Source organism: Dromiciops gliroides, chromosome 3 (assembly GCF_019393635.1).
Source record: "Dromiciops gliroides isolate mDroGli1 chromosome 3, mDroGli1.pri, whole genome shotgun sequence".
NCBI lineage: Eukaryota > Metazoa > Chordata > Mammalia > Microbiotheria > Microbiotheriidae > Dromiciops > Dromiciops gliroides.
In genome coordinates this window covers 324,332,997-324,346,295 of record NC_057863.1, presented here as the reverse complement: position 1 = coordinate 324,346,295, position 13,299 = coordinate 324,332,997, and the positions used below count along the sequence as shown (strand labels likewise).

The following is a 13,299-nucleotide window of genomic DNA, read 5'->3' as shown; positions in this document are numbered from 1 at the left end:
TGTCTGAGGCTGGATTTGAACTCAGGTACTCCTGAATCCAGGGCTGGTGCTCTATCCACTGCACCACCTAGCTGCCCCTAAAGCTGATCTTGTAAGCATCAGAACTGCTAAAAGTAGTTATATTTCTATTTGAGTTTTTCTTAATAGGTTATATCTGTGGTCTTACTTTGACAGCTTCATATTTTTATTGTTGTTGTTTTGGTTTGGTTTGGTTTTTTTTGCGGGACAATGAGGGTTAAGTGATTTGCCCCGGGTCACACAGCTAGTAAGTGTCAACTGTCTGAGGTCGGATTCAAACTCAGGTACTCCTGAATCCAGGGCCAGTGCTTTATCCACTGTGCCACCTAGCTGCCCCGAGTATGTGTATTTTTTTTTAATCTTCCAAATTCTTCCATTAAACATGGTACATTGGCACTAACTTGTTAGTGCTTTATTTTTTTTCTGCTTTATTTTTTTCTGTTCTCTTTCTATCCAAAGATGTACTCTGATATGTCATCAGTTTCAGTACAAGTTAGTTTGTAGCACATGTATCATAGCCAAATTACTTTAAAAAAAATCAGATGAGCTAAAGTCATTCACTCTTTCTAATACTGACCTGGGAATTATTGCTTCACAATTTGATATGTTCTGTTTTCCTGGGGTAATACATAGGTTTGTTAGGTGAAGTATTATAATTTCATTATAAAAATGAGGAAGTGTCACTCTCCTTTTATGTCCCTTACTTTGAAATGAAAGAAGCATTTCCTCTATGATATTTTCACCCAGGTAAAATCTTCCCTTTTCTAGTTTACTGCAAAATCTTAGTAGAATCTAAGACAAACTACAGTTCTCCCCAAACAAAGTAAAGCACCTTCCTTAATCTGTTAGTTCAAGAGGATCAATCTTAGCCACTTTGATCAGACCAAAGTTCACCGCATAAACTCTACATCAATATTAAAGTTAGGATTATAAATTCAGGTCCTAGAAGACTTCACCAGGGCTCCCCACCTGGGGCAGGGAATCACTTTACTTGTCCAGAAGACTTACAGTTCTTGCCACTGGTGACTCTCCCCATGATCTTCCTTTGAATCATACAACATTGCTAGATTATGTTTCCAAAAATGGAAAGTGATGCTGCAAAAATCTCAGTAGGCCTTCCAGTGATGCTTCCTTACTGGTAGATTGGGGTGGTGGTGAGGGAGAATTAGGAAAGAGCAAAAGAGACATAGTGCTGAGGGTTGTAGAAGTGTATTCTCAGTAGTTTGGGAGGAAGGAGGACTAAGGTATAGGGAGAAGTGTTGGGAAGTGTCTGTGAAAAAAAAGAAAGAATGGAGAGAAAAATGAGAGTTTGATGTGTATATAGGTTGGGCAGATATTTGACACTTCTGTTTCTCTCTCTGTCTCTCTCTCTCTCTGTCTCTCTCTCTCTCTCTCTCTGTGTCTCTCTCATCTCTCCCATCTTTAGTTATTGTCAAGGATACTAAGTAACATTGGTTACTCCAGCTTTGCCTAGTCATTCCATCTCTTGACTCTGGTCATTTTTATTGGCCGTCCCTTATGCCTGGAATTTTCTTTCGTTTTATCTCTGCCTCCTTGCTTCCTTTAAATCCCAGCTAAAATCCTTCCCTCTAGAAGCCTTTCCCAGTTCCCATTAATGCTATTGCCTTCTCTCTGAATTTATTTCCAATTTATCCTTTATGTGTCTTGCTTGTATATAGTTATTTGTATGTTGTGTCTTCAATTAGACTTTAAGTTCCTTGAGGCCAGGGACTTTTGTCCTTTTTTTGTATCCCTAGTGCCTGGCACATACTAGACACTTAATAAAAGCTTCATGACTGACTGACAGTGTGTGTATGTATCTGTATGTGCAAAGTTAGTGATGTTTGTCTGCATTTTCTTTGTATGTACATATCTACCTATGTATTGATAGTAAACATTTGCATGTATATATGCAGATATATTTGTATATATGTATATGCATGTATACACACACTATGGGATAATAGATCTAAAGCTGGAAGGGCCTTCAGAGACCATGTATGTGTATATGATTACATACATGGATATGTGTTACACATGCCTCTCTTTTAGTTTCCTCATATATGAAATGAGGTTAGATTAGATTCCCTATGGGGGCAGCTAGGTGGCACAGTGGATAAAGCACCGGCCCTGAATTCAGGAGGACCTTAGTTCAAATGTGGCCTCAGACACTTGGCACTCATTAGCTGTGTGACCCTGGGCAAGTCACTTAACCCTCATTGCCCTGCCCCCCCCCCAAAAAAAAGAAAGAAAAAAAATATTAGATTTCCTTTGAAGTGTTTTCTTGTTCTAAATATATGATTCTGTGACTTTTAATGAAATATAGACAAAATATGAAAATAACTGGAAGAGTAATAAAAATGACAACAAATTCATTAGGCTCCTCTGCAGAGAACTGTTAGGTGCTAATGGAGTTATAAGGTTTGTATAAAACACAATCCATGCCACCATGAAGCTTATGATCTTGTATTAGGAGTATACTAAAATAAAAGAGTGTTAAATGATTTATATTGGAATAAAACAGAGAAGGTCTAGCATGGGCTCTCAGGGTTCTGAGTGGCTCAAGTGTTCACTGAAAGGGTAGCTCAGTGAAGACTTCCTAAAAGAAATGCTGTTTGATTTGTGCTTTAAAGAATAGGTAGAAATATAGCAGCATGTATGGGAAGGACATTCCAGGAACATGCCCAGAGGTAGAAAATTGTAGCATAGGCACAGGATATGGCAAAGAGAATACTTTGGTGGAAGCATAGGCTATGTGGAGGAGAGTAGCATGAGATCAGACTAGGGTCTGGAAGCAAGAGGTCAAACCAGAAGAAATTTGAACTTGTTAGGCAACATGGCTTTGAACAGAGGTGTGATGTGGCCATATCTATGCATAATCAAACGCTTTATCAACAAGAATTTATTAAGCTCTTGGCAATAGTGTTCAGTATGGTTTGGGGGGAGAGAGTGAATATAGATTGAAGACCTTGTTCAGAGCATATTATGGTAGTGCAGGCAGGGAGAGGAACTCCATATCATGGAATTAGACACTGTGAGTCTTTGGACTTGAGAGGTGAAAAAAGATGAAAAAAAGGGAAGAGTTAAAGATAACACTGAAATTTCAAACGTGGAAGATACTGTATCTGGGAGGTATTATAGATAGAAATAGTGAAATCGGAAGAAGGGGAAATGTAATAAACATGATTTTGTGAAGGATACATTTAAACAATTATAAATGCATACAAGATGTATACAGAGCATGTAAAAGGTTATCTCAAAGAAGGCTATAGTGGGAGGTGGACCAGCAAAGGCCTCCTCCAGAAGCTGGTATTTGAATTCTGTCACCAAGGAATATAGGGGGGGGCAAGAGGCAGAGGTAAGGAGCGCAGGGTATTCCGGGTATAGGGGACAGCCAGTGCAAAGGGAGATGGAACGTTGTGTATGAGGAATAGAAAGTTAACTAGTGTAGTTGGTCTGTGGACTTCAGGGTTACACAGCTAATGAGTGTCTGAGACTGGATTTGAACTCAGATCTTCTTAACTCCAGTTCCAGCACTTTGCTCTGCCATCTAATTGCCCTCAAGTAAGCAACAGTCAGGATTTCAACTAAGATCCTTGGTCTCCAAACCCAGGATTACTGCTTCTCTGATTGGAGCTTAGAAGAGAGTTTAGGGCTTAATATATTAAGACTCAAAAGTTATCTGAATAAAGGTGATAGTTGAATTTTTTTGAAGGTGAAAAATTTGAGCAGGGGAGAGAGTGTATAGAGGTAAGAAGAGGAGCAAGGGTGGAACCCTGAATGACCTCAGAATTTGGGGAAGATGAAATCCAGGCAAGGAGGCTGGAGGAGGGCTGAGGGTGTCAGGAGAAGTAATAGGAAAGGTAACTCAGAAGCCAATGAAGGAGAGAGTATCCAGTAGGATTGCTGGTCAGCTGGCATCAAAGACTGAAGAGAGGGCAAGGAGAGTGAGAACCACAAGTAAGGTTCCTGGCTTTGCCAATTGGTTGGTCACTGGTGACTTTGGAGAGAGAGAACAGTTTCAGCAGAGGGGTAGGGACAGAACCAGATTGCAAGAGGTTGAGAAGAGAGTGGGTGGTGAGCAAAAACAGTGAGATCTCAAGATTTTAATTGTGTGGATTATGTTGAAGCATATAATTTTCCTTGATTAATTTTAGTGTAGCATATTTTAAAACACTGTAAGGGTAGGTTTATAAGTTTTTAACCAGCTTGTGTTTATGTATATATTTTTCTATTAGTAGAACTGATTTTTGAAAGTTCAGATTGCTTATTCTCTGTGGAGATTATTAGTACACATGATATCAAGGTCTTCACTGAGATTTCATAGCAAATTTAGAGATATCCCTTTCCAAGTCTACAGTGTGCCAACTTCAATTTTTAATCTGAAAGCATTTCCTGGTTAATTCTTCTTAAATTCAAATTCCCTGAAATGTGTCGAAAAGCTGTTTATCAATAGTAAAAGCTCACTGATTCATAATAATTAGGACAAAGACTGTTCTGATTTACATACTTTAAAAAGTAAATGGTCTTTATTATTTTCAAGTACATAAAATAACATGAACAAGCCTAATAGAGTGTTGCCAATTAAAAGTCCTGACGGACAAGCTTTAGGAAGTGGAGATGAAATTCCTTCTAGATTAAGCTCTGAGAGGGCAGGAATATTGTCATATTCATTTTCTTATTTCCCTTTCAAGTGACTAGCATAGTGCCTTGTACTGTTATGCCACAAGCATGAGATAATGTTATTGTTATTTATATAAAATTTGATGCTGCCAAAGTATTTTTTTAAGGGTGCTAGAAGATTACTTTTTCTATTGTGAGATAAACGTTCTCCCTTAAAATATTGTTTATACTATTAATCTGTTAAGCAAATTCTTTATTTCACAGAGAAAGGTAAACTTCAGGTCAACTCAGATCTGAATTATGATGGATTCCAAATTAGTAAAATCCAAATTAATGATGTTTTGCTGTACTGGTATGGTTTTTGCTTTTTCTTTTCTTTCTACCTGGGCAGAGTACAGTTGCAGTGCCCTGTATTCTAATTCTTCGTTTTATATTTTGATGCACATTTGTTCTTCACTTAGGTATTTAAATATATAGGACTTTGTCATTTTCCAAGTAATGAATATTCATTTATCTGTCCACAAATGGCCAGTCTCGTCTCTCTCATGGTTATCAGGTTGTTATGAAAATTCAAGGTAGTATCTTAGCAGATTGCTAAATTTAAGTTGTTTTTTTTTCTTTTTACAGTTTCACAGAAAAAAGTGTTAAGAATTGTTCTTAACCACTTCAGACTCTGGAGAGTGAAGGTAATAATATTCATGAGATATTCTTTATCATATATGAACTTCTTAATGTTATATCATGTTTGGGGTCTTTCATTCATTAGCTCATACCTAACTAGCTTTGGCAAGTTACCCTCGTTGACGATGTCTACTAGCCAGAATAATTATAATATCTATTATAAAGTATTTTAAGGCTTGCAAAGCATTCTCCATATATTATCTAATTTGAGTATCCACTATCACCAAAGGAAGACATTTTACAATATCTTAGTTCAAGTCCAAGTTGAGCATTTCTTAAATCCATTGGAATAGCTCTGTCTTTCTTTTTGTATTCATTAATTTACGACCCATCTACATTTATACCTTATTTCTTTTCATTTAAGTAGAAATGTTGGTATGGAGCCAGAGATGTTCTGGAGTCAGCTCTAACAGGCTTACTCGAAGTGTTTTTAAAATTTTCAGTGTATGCATTTACACCTGGGAAATCAGCAATCAATATAAATCAAGGCTTAATTTATTGTTTGTTGATTGTCTACACTTAAGAAAGAGTTAGTAGGGGCAGCTAGATGGCGCAGTGGATAAAGCACCGGCCCTGGATTGAGGAGGATCTGAGTTCAAATCCGGCCACAGACCCTTGACACTTACTAGCTGTGTGACCCTGGGCAAGTCACTTAACCCTCATTGCCCTGCAAAAACAAAACAAAACAAAAAAACAAGAAAGAGTTAGTAATGAAGAATAAACTTTAAAGTGTGTACATATATTTCCTCCCTCTCCCACACCCCCCATGAAAGCTGGGGGTTTTTCTGAGTACATTCAATTTATTAAAGTTTTAATTTTTCAAAAAATAGGTTCTTTTTTTCCCATCAAAGCTAAGACACTGACATGGGCTCAACAATACATTTTTCAAAAATAATTTTTAGGGAAGCATAAAACAAAGAACAGAGTTGGGTAGATGGAGAAGACAATGTTATTGGTTACAGGGTAGATAGCATTAGGAGAGTGGGGACAACATGATTGGATACAACAAGTAAAGCCAAAGAAAGGCAAATTATGATGTGAAACGGAATAATTTTTCTTTGTTCTGCTGACCCATTTCTCAGAATAATATTTTAAAGGCATAAAGTAAGATACATAAGATTACCAAGAACTATATTTTTCAAAATCTATTTTTTAAAAAATCAAGGACCTTTTAATATCTATCCTATGAACCTCACATTAAGAATCCCTGGATTGCATGATTTCCAAGGTCTTGTCTAGACAGACTATAACATTTTTTACGTTAAGGTTCACCATAGCACCAAGTGCTCACCTTTGAACTCCCAGCTCTACTTGGAATGCTGTGTTGCTAAACACTTTTTAGCTAACCCCCTTATTGCTCTATAAACATTGCTTGAATTCAACCTAAGTGCCATGGAAGACCCAGAGAATGAAGTCATCACCTTAGTGGAGGCTGGTCACCACAAGCTAATCATAATAATAGTAGTTGGGATTTATATAGCACTTTAAGGTTTGCTGAGTGCTTTTACATTCATTATGTCATTTGAGACTCTCAACACCCTTGCTTTGAGTCAGAAAGACAGTGCCAAATCTTCATTGAGCAAAAAGGGAGAGAATTAAAAGCCTTAAGAGAGGGATAGAAGTATTCAGAAAGTAACAAAATGCCCAGTTATATCACTTTAGATCAACTTGAATGGCTACCGTTGACCAGCAGGCCAGAATTTCAGTTAGTAGACATGAGGGTCACAGTAGACTTCTGTAGCTGAATTGTATAGAGAGCTCACTGGGATTGAAGAAGGATCTATAGACAAGAAGAGGATGTAATTACTTTGCTTCTTACATGCATGGTTAGACCTTCTAGCTAGAATAGCATGGAAGGGTAATTTATTATAGAGGAGTAAATCACAGATTACATTGGCGGGGGTGGGGTGGGGGGGAGATCCAACCATCCCTTTTGTGAATATATACACATAAGCATGTGTGAAAGCTTGTTTTTAATTTCTTTACACCAGTGCACACCTCTAACGTTCCATTTAGCAGGGGGATATGCAAATTGTTCCAAATGCAGCAGCAGCAGCCCTTTCACCTGAATGTCAAAACTGTCAGGGAGATTTAAATCAAATTTCCAGAACAGTTTTCTAAACCAGCCAGCCCAAAGATTGAGGTATGGACCCACAGCAAAAATTCCTTTCCTGTACTTCAGAAAAGCTTCTGTGTGTCAACAGGCTAATGTCAGAGTCCTAATTCATCTGCTTTCTAATTTTAACCTTTTAAGGGTTTTATTTTATTTGGATTAATTATGGTATTTTCTACAAATTAATGATAAATGCCTTGATTAATAAAACCAAATGTCAGAGAAAATGACAACTTGATGAAAAATTAATACTCGGCAGTATTTTAAGGTACAGAAGTACTAAGGATGTACACTCCAAGCTCTATCTATACCTCATCAGTTCTGTATGTAGGCAGAAAAAAAATAGCATTGCTCCCCATTTCCCCACCCACTATATATGTAGAGTCTATACTTCCTTCCCTTGCCATCTGTGGCAGGAATAGGACTTTCATTGAGATAATTCTTTTGGATAACAGTGGAGCACACAGAACACCTTTTACTTTTTTATCCTAAAAATTCAAGCTAGTGTATCTTTGGAGTTTGTTTTTAAATGAGGCTATCATTCTAAGAACCATATTGATCAGGTTTTAAAGAAAAAATCCATGCCATAAAGTGTAGTAATTAGTGATCAAATCATTGACTTGTGGATTCTCCATCGTCCATTCAGTTATGCATATTTCAGTTCTTGCATTTTAAAACTATTTAGCAAAATAATAAATCCACATGGAAAGCATAGCCTTTCACAGAAAAAGAGTGTGTGGAAATGAAAAATTTGCTATTTTTGTAAATAGTTTCTTTCAAGGTCTCATTAAATAAACAGCCTAAGATTTGGTTGGAATATAAATATAAAACTGTAACTTGTAGATTTTCTTGAATAATTCTTGGTAGTCAGACAAGCTAAAGTACCTATAAAATGTGTTTAATTTTTAAATGGTGTGAGGGAGGAGAGGAAAAGATACCTTACTTTAAATTCTTATTCCATCTTCACCATTCAGGATGGTACAAGGATGACTTTGGAGTGTGTATGTCCTAAAATTTGAAGACTGCTATTTCTGAAAGATGAATTGAAGACTTGACAAATGTCCTGTTGACCTTGGTTGCTTTACACGACTTTTTTAGGAGGAATATATTTTCTGAAGTATCCCAGTTTAAGCCTACCTAGTACAGAAATATAGTCATGATGGACTCTTTTTTGTTTTGGTTATTGTTTAGTTCTTCAGAGATGAAAAGCTCATAGAATATAGCATCAGTTAAATGAACTCTCTTAGACCATCTGTTCAGGAACTAACATGATGGCCATACCTACCTACCTACCTACCTACCCACCCATCGGCATTGATCCTTGCCAACCAGTGTTAAAATACCTACTTGCTACGATATGCAGAGTAATCCTAGAAAGGGAATATTAGGAGTTTTGTAATGTATAATAAGATAAATTGTGATAAGGGTTTGTCAACATCCTGTAAACACAGTATATGCCAATCCCAAGGGGAAATTTTCATTCATGTAGATTTGTTCCTTATATTTAAAACTGGAGGTGCATTAGGCAGAATGTTCCTTTGGCTTGCTCCTTATTTTACTCTTTTTCTACCTTATTTTGTGTCCAAGCATCCAGTCTGTACTGGCATTGCTGCTTTATGGGAAGAGGGCCACCCCCATTGCTGCCATGGCTACTTACATACCTGCCATGAATAATAGTGTGAGACACTAGTTAATCATTACATTGTAGCTTTGTCTTTTCTTTTGCAGCTGATCACTGCCCAAGGCATGTGGGTAACTGCACTTAGGCTTCTAACACCAAGTTCATCTTTATATTCCCATGCTTGGCTTTATGGACATGCAGGCTATTCCTATGCAAATTTTATTAAATACAGTGTGTGTATCTGTGGGGCTTTCCCCCACCCATTTTGTTTATATGAAACCCCCAATTGTATTACACATCTGCAAATAAGTCAGACCTGTGGGAAGTATATTTTTTTAAAAAGAAAGAAATTATATAATTTGGCTAAGATAGTCATAACCTACTTAGTGCTGTCGATTTTCGTAAGGTTTTTAGTTGGGGTTTTGGTCATTTGGGCTGAGTATTCCAAGAGAATCTCATTTGTTTGCCAAAAGGCCCGTGATTCTATGCAGAGCAAAAAGAAAGAATTAAATTTAAGATCTTCTCTAAGAGAATTTTGCTTGGCAATAAATTTATTGACTCCAGCAAGGAGAACTGCATCAGCTTTGCACAGCTTGAACCTTTTGTTCCAAGGAGTTGAGTTATGGTATTTCAAACCTGATGCTTGGTCTGCTCACAGACAGCAATCAGCTGGTGTTCTTTAGAGAATCTGAGTCTTATTGGAAGTTAAACTGTGACTGCTGGACCCTTACATTTAGAGAGAAGAACTCCATCTCAGTCCTGTGCAGATGCTTCCTCACAGCCTCAGAAATTTACTGGAAATGTTCTATGACTCCTGGGGATTAGATAACAATGAACACCTCTCTTATGATAACCCTTCCACGTATATTTTAGGCATGAATAGATAGTCATTTTGGAAATATTATATTCAGAAAGCTGACTTTTTCTCTCCCAATTTTCCATCACTGACCAAATGTTCAGTAAATATTTGTTGGTTTGATTTGATTATATGAGTCACCTAAAATAACCTTGGCTGCAGGGATCTTGAGAAAGAGTTTTGGCTACTTAAAAGGGCCCTTAAGTGAATTACTGTGTTTTATATGAATAAAAGTTTTAAGGGGGACTAGAAGAAAGTTCCAGACCAATTTTAACTCCTGCGAAGCTAATGTCATGTAATATTAATAAATGCCCCTCAAAATGTCTTTATTTTTCTGGAGATAAATGAATTCAGTGTTTCAACAACTAATAATTGAACCATATTCTCTCTGTATGTGGTTCCTTGGCTTAATGTCACGTACTTTCAGAAACTGTGTTAACCCTTTCATAGTCTTATAGAAGCTGTTTATTCAGTTCATTAAATGGACTCTCATTGGCTTGAAGTAATTGATTCAGATTTCAGAAGTGGTTAACATACAATTCAAGCAGCAATATAAATCTGATTCATTATGGAGTAGTATTCCTTTTCCTAAGATGATGGGGTTCGTTTTTGGGTTTTTGTTTGTTTTTTATCCTTGTCCTATTAGTACTTTGCTGTAGTGAACACCTGGTACACATCTGCAATTCCTATGTAATTTAGAATCCTAGAGACCTCTCTGAGGCCCCAAGGGGACTGAATACTGGTCATAGAGCTAGTATGTGTCAGAAGCAGGACTTTAACCCATGTTTTTCAGACTCCCAAGCTCACCCCATGGGTCTCTTATTCCACAGTGTCCAGGTACCTCTCAGGTTTGTTCACTGCATTATTATAATAGGAAGCTTTAGGTTAGTAGTTGGATAACCTAAACTGCTAAAATGAAGGCCAAAACTTGTGCAAATAATGTAGAATATTTTTATCGCTTTCCTCTGTGTTGCTTCCCCCCTCCCAAATAAGCTGTTCAAATCTATGTGTTATTTAGTGATTGCATAAATGTTTCCATTCCTTTTATTCATTTTTGAGGCATGTCAAATTCGATTTTCCTTTACAAGTAGCATTATTTTAGTGTTGCTCAGCACACCTTAATAGTACTCAGTTAATTCGGGAATCTCAGAATTAGAGAGAATCTGAATTGTGTGGAAACAATATATTTACAGGGATCAAGACAGTGTTATTAATACCTTTGTCAGATTAAACAAGAGTCAAGCAAATAAAAGAGCAGATGGGAAAACCAGAGACATATCAAAACCCAGTATGTGTGGGCTGGCCCAGTGGAATGATGGCAACACATTACAGGGCTAAAGGGAAAACATTAGAGTCAGATTTGGACTATTTTAGCCAGATAAGGGATGTTTTCTCTCTCAAAGTTTTTTGTTAATATATTGTTTCACATACTTTGGTTTCTCATGCACTGATATCATTTGAGAATATAAAAAAATATCCCTGTGTTTCAGGAAAGTCTAGCTTTCCCAGAGAAATCCTTTGGAAGACTCAGGTAATGTAAATGGACAATTTAGTCAAGTATTAGGTAGAGGTAAAAAACATTTCTGAAAATAACTGGGGTGGGGGCCAATGGAAATTTTGTATTTTTTTTACTTTATTTCACTTTCCTTATGTTGATGTACAGATATACACATATTATCAGTTAAATTTAGAGACATGTCTGAAGGTTTTCATTTTGCTTTGCTTTTACTTTTAGAGTGGGCATGGGTAGTTGTCAGAGTTGTTGTAGTCTGAATTTGATTCATGACTAAAACATATGTGACCTTAAGCTAGTCACTTATCTTTTCTATGCCTCAGTCTCCTCTTTTGTAAGATAGGAATAATGATATTTTATCTCTCTCTCTCTTGATTTTTTTTAACAAAAGTGTTTTGTAAATCTTAAAGCAGTATATAAATGGGAGTTATGATTACTTCTTGTTATGTTTATCTAGTACATCCTTAGTAACTAATGATTGTCAAGCTGATTAATTTTTATACTGATATAAATAAAAATAATAATGATTATTAATGGCATAAAGAGTTAGAATAAAGGTTATCCTTTAAGTAAACAGAAGAGCTGTCTCTACAGTAATAGAGAATTCATGACCTTCCTTAGTAACTCTTCTCGAATTTTAATTGACCTAATCATCAAAACATTTTTCTAAGTATTTAAAATAAGCCTCTTTAGTTTCATTTTCAGTCCTTTACTCCTTTCTTTTCCCTTGTGTTTTATGCATTTACATACTTCAACATTTAAAAAGATGTGTTTTCAGGGGGTACTTTTACTCTTTCCATTAATTATGACTGTCCCCCTGTTAACTACCTCATAAATGATCTTTCTGAATTTTTGTGACCAGAAAAAAGCATCCCAAGCCTCAGCATTACGTGGTGGCCAGCCCACAACCCAGATAAGCTGCTGTTCCACATTTAGCTAGGCTCACCCTCAGACAGTAGTCCATCACTGGCCCGTTAAAGAGCTTGGGTTGTTGTTGTTCAGTCATATACAACTCTTTGTGACCCTATTTAGGGTTTTCTTGGCAAAGATATTTGAATGATCTGCCATTTCCTTCTCCAGTTCATTTTACAGATGAGGAAATTGAGACAAACAGGGTTAAGTGACTTGCCCAGGGTCATACAACTAGTATGTGTCTGAAACTGGATTCAAACTCAAATATTCCTGATTTCAGGCCCAGCACTCTACTCATTGTACCACCTAGCTGTCCTGTTAGAGGGCTAAATGCATGCAAGCCATTAGGGGTTAGCAGAATCTGACAGAACCTGTGTTCCATTGCCATAAGACTTTGAAAATCCAGAGGAACCTCTCTAACACCATGAGGCACTAAAGTGGGACTGCAGGTACAGTTACATATCTATTTTGAATCCTTGTCCTACTGTTTGTTCCCAGCGTAACCTTGTACATATCATTCTACCTCTGTGGGTTTTACTTTCCTTACTTGTAAAGAGAAGGGGTGGGGGAGGAGGATTGGACTCTAGTTTCCGTTAGTTATTTAGGTTGGTTATTTAGGAAAGCAAGCAAGGACCTGGCTCTTTTGGTAACTGAAAGGCTCTCTCTTTGATGTCATGTCACCTTTTTGTTTACTTTTTTGGTTACCAAACACCCCCAAATTGTGAGAAAATCTTCAAATGCCTAGAAACTGAAGATGCTGAATTATCTTTTGAAAACTAGCCTTAGATCTTCAGGGGGACCAATTCTTAAACTACTTCATAGAAGTTTTATGGGAAGTTTTAGTGATTAAAAAAAAGTCCCATATCCGTCTTCTTCATGTCATCTGACTGTACATTTCTCATACTTTTCTTTTCATGTTTACCCAGAGGTGAATGCATGGGGAAAAATGGAAGATCCAGCTA

General features: G+C 36.9%; 1 protein-coding gene across 1 annotated transcript in view; it reads left to right on the top strand.

Moving 5' to 3' along the window:
* Window positions 1-13,299, top strand: part of ZBTB20 (zinc finger and BTB domain containing 20) — a 928,525-nt gene that overhangs the window by 132,374 nt on the left and 782,852 nt on the right. Inside the window, exon 3 of the mRNA XM_043993192.1 lies at window positions 5,269-5,327. The gene's annotated coding sequence lies outside the window, so the exon portion shown is untranslated. The remainder of the gene's footprint in view (window positions 1-5,268; window positions 5,328-13,299) is intronic.